Source organism: Salvia splendens, chromosome 10, assembly GCF_004379255.2.
Source record: "Salvia splendens isolate huo1 chromosome 10, SspV2, whole genome shotgun sequence".
Classification (NCBI taxonomy): Eukaryota; Viridiplantae; Streptophyta; class Magnoliopsida; order Lamiales; family Lamiaceae; genus Salvia; species Salvia splendens.
The window spans coordinates 28,656,155-28,660,480 of record NC_056041.1 but is presented as its reverse complement, the minus strand read 5'-3'; positions in this window follow the sequence as shown (position 1 = coordinate 28,660,480).

Sequence of the window (4,326 nt, the reverse complement as noted above, 5' to 3'; positions counted from 1 at the left end):
CCTATAAATAAAAGAAAGGACTTGGGGAGAGATCATCACAGAAACACGGCAAAATCACAAGCCACCGAGAAATACCTTCACTCTTCATCACTTAGCCACACCCACACCACTCCAAACCGTAGAATCATCGGAGAAGGAAGCTAGAAGAAGGAAGCAAGTCAGTTTACCGAAGGAATACTCTCTACCTCCTCGCTCGGAGGAAGAGAGTTTAGTCTAGAGGAATTTCGTACTCTGTTTTATGTTTTAAACTCTGCAGAGCCGATACAACCTCTCTGCTTTTGCATTTCGTTTGTTTCTGAAGATAGTTTGTTTGAATCTTGTTGATCCGAGTTTACTGCAGTTTAATTTCTATATCACTTAGTACTTGATAGGTGGCAATTGTTGAATATGCATTCATTTGCTATTTTAATTCGGATTTCTGTGAAATGTTTGGAGTTGTGAAGTTTTCGGTTGGATCCAGAGTTGGATCTAGAGTTTGCAAGTTGGAATCGATGTTTTGCGTGGTTGATCGCATTTGAATCTTGATTGATTGCCTAGATCTAGCTTTCCGTGTTTTGATTTATGTTGATCTGGATGTTAGTTTTTAGTTTTGCATGAAATATGTTAGTTAGTGTTAGATCTGCTTCGTACGTGATTTCATTGCATGAATTGTGTTTAAATTCGGTGAATCATTCTTTTAGAGTATATCCTCTGCTTCAGATCTAGAATGACGTTCAAGGCCTTGTTTAATTTGGTGTTTTTGGGGAAGAAGACGAGTAGAGTTAGTTAGGAAGCACTCGGCATCACCTTTTCCTCTTTTACAGCTTTCTTGTTCGTACATGGTGGTCCCGCGAGTTTTCTGTTTTAACATCTGCTAAGTTGATCAGTTCAGAATGCCTTCGTTTTACGGACGTTTAGTTTAGTTGATCTATCAAAATTCTGTGTCTTGATCCGTTCAATTTACTAAAGTAAAACTTAACCCATAGTTGCGTGGCAACATCCATTCCAAAATGTCCACATTATATGTTCGAATACCTTCATCTGTGTGGGATTCGACCCTTACTTCCCTTTACTAATTTATAGTATTGTCGGTTAAGGTCTTGAAAGCCCTCCCCTCAGTTTGCGCACCCAACGACAAGTTTAGTAGCTTACTTGATCCGTCTTCCGACGTTTTTTGATCAATCTACGTGAACATTATTTGCTCTTACTTATGTGTTTAGAATTGAGTAGTGAGTGATACATTTGCACGAGCTTTCATCTACATCAAAGGCTATTGATACTCTAAGTACCATAAACATTCATCCGTCATCTGAGGAGGAGTAAAGTCTCGAATTATGTACTCGAATGCTGTTGAGAGTCTGATGTATGTTATGGTATGCACTAGACCAGACATAGCACATGTTGTTAGTGTTGTCAGCAGGTTCATGGGGCAGCCTGGAAATGAGCACTGGCAGGCGGTAAAGAGGATCTTTCGTTACTTGAGGGGTACGTCTGATGTTGGTCTCATTTATGGAGGTGATACTTATTGTTCTTTGATCGGTTATTCTGATTCTGATTATGCTGGAGATGTTGACGGAAGAAGATCTATGACTGGCTATGTTTTCACTCTTGGTGGTTCCGTTGTTAGTTGGAAGACAACTTTGCAGGCTGCAGTTACTTTGTCTACGACTGAAGCAGAGTATATGGCACTGACCGAAACTGCTAAAGAGGGAATATGGGTGAAAGGGCTAGTTGGTGATTTTGGTCTAAATCAAGAGCAAGCTATTGTGTTCTGTGATAATCAGAGCGCTATTTGTTTAGGCAAGGTTCAGGTCCATCATGAGAGGACCAAACATATTGATGTGAGGTATCATTTTCTTAAGAACGAGAAGAGAATTGAGGTGAAGAAAGTAGGTACTACTGATAATCCTGCTGATTTGTTCACCAAGCCGGTCCCATATAGCAAGTTTCAACACTGTTTGGACTTGCTTAACGTCATGAGCTATTAATTTCTCGAAGGAGGGAAAATCTGAGGCAAGCTATTCGTCTGGCATTGTAATGACGCATCTTCAAGGAGAATTCAAGTCAAGGCGAAGATTTGTTAGTATGCCTTTTATAAAAAAAATTAATTCCTATATGATGGAGGAAATTACAAAAAAATCCTATACTATAGAAAGAAGGAAATTACAATTGATGTCAAGAGAGCTCGAACTCGGCACCTCATACAATAATATCTAAGCTCCTTATCGCTAGGACAAAGGCTCTAGACAGATTTCTTAGTATGCCTTGAATCTGTATAATTTGCCGCTACCCGAACGAGGGTCTCGCTGTGTGCCTATTTATATAGAAGTAGGGCACATAACTTTGTAATCTAAAAAACAATCTGAATACAATTTGTTCTCCATTTTCTACCCGTGGACGTAGCCAACACAATGTTGGTGAACCACGTAAATTCTGTGTCTCTTTACGTTTCTGTTTGTCTCAATTACACAATTGCTTTATTCTGTCACAACACAAAGAAACCAAACAATCAAGCAAGGGACTATAAAGCTAATGTGCATGGCGGGAGCCCCAGTGAAGGACCTCCGCTAGTGACCTAGTCTAAGTATAGTATCAGTGCTCGTGTGAATTGGTGTATGCGAAGAATGAAACCTGGCATCGAAATGCTTCCACACAATACTTGTCGACTGACTCAAGAGAACTACATGACTGAAGGACTCGACAGACGGAGACCGACGACGCTGACACCTAGACGCTAAAGAAATACCCTGTCCCTGCAACTTCTCATCCACTGGTAACCTATCAAACAATAACCTCCAAAGGAACATAGAGATGGTGGGGGTCACTCCTCCATTCCAAATCAACCTAAAAATCTGGCGCTTCGATAGTCTCGTCCGGATGTTCTCCCATGCTGAGGTCACAGAGAACCCGCCATGGATAGTCAGACTCCAACGCCTCACATCCTTTACCCCCAACTCGATCGGTGTGGCTCTGATCTAGTCGATCGTGTTGAGAGGTAAGCCAAACCTAAAATTCAAACTTTGCAGCATATCCTCATCCCATGCATGCTCATGCCAGTATGATGCAATGGCCTGGGATTGAGGATGATCGTATCCCAGGATGCACAGAGTCCGGATAAGGCTAGCCCCAAGCCAGAACATATTCCATAAGCTGATATTTCCCTCACCCAAGGACCAATGGATATAATCATGCATGAAAGACCAAATACGACGAAAACGGAGCCAATTAGGACTATCATGAGACCAACATGCAGACATATGCAAATGACAAGGGAGGATATTATACTTCTAGGTCATGAACTAGCGAATCCTGTGCAAAATGTCTCCACCACAACTTGAACCAAAAAGCCACTGCCCTCATGCATGTATGACAAGGGAGGCAGATTTGTCTCCATGATAATCGGTGCAATTTCCTCTTCTCCCCCACAGTACCCAAGAAAAATTAATTATATCTTACAATTTAAAAAATATATTAAATTTATTTTATTCATAATTATATTTACATTTCACAATATATTTTATAATTTAAAAATATATAAAATATATTTTATATATAATTACATTTAGTATATACCGAATTTCGGTATACAGCGGTATACCACGGTATATAAAAATTCATAACGTTATCTTACTGAAATATTTCGGTAAGGTATCATATCGTACTGAAAATAACGATATACCAAAAATTTAGTATTTTCGATATTTTTTCAATACGATAAGGTCGGTATTTCGATATTTTCCCCCTGGCCTAGTTTCACTTACTTTCATGCCCAAGCATTAATACGACTGCCCTGATATTTACTAGTAATGCTAGTTTCCACAAAACTTACTCACCATAATTCGAAAAATAAATAAATAAATAAATAAAGCATTTCAGCCGAGCAGTGCTCAGACAAGATCATGCTTTTCCATTTCCACTTTTAAAGTCAACAGGAAGTTCCGCGTGGGAACCGCGTACAACGCGTAAACGAATATGCTTTTCAATTTCCCATTTTAAAATAGTACTAATAAATTATTCGATAATAATCAACGTACATACCACTACCCCTCACTATTCCAATTTCATGCTATTATTATTATTATTATTATTATTATTATTATTAGAACTAATAAGCATGTAATATTAGTATATGAAACATTAAATATGAAACATTTGGAAATCAAATTTTATATAATATTGTTTTGTTAGTTAATGAAGAGAGAGTGAAGTAAGAGAGAGTGGAGTAAGACAGATGAAAAAGTTGATAGAGTTGTTTCCATTTTATGAAATGTTTATTTTTAATGGAATAATTTAAAAAGAAAAACGTTTCATTTTTAGTTAAACAGATGAAGTATTAAACATTGTCTA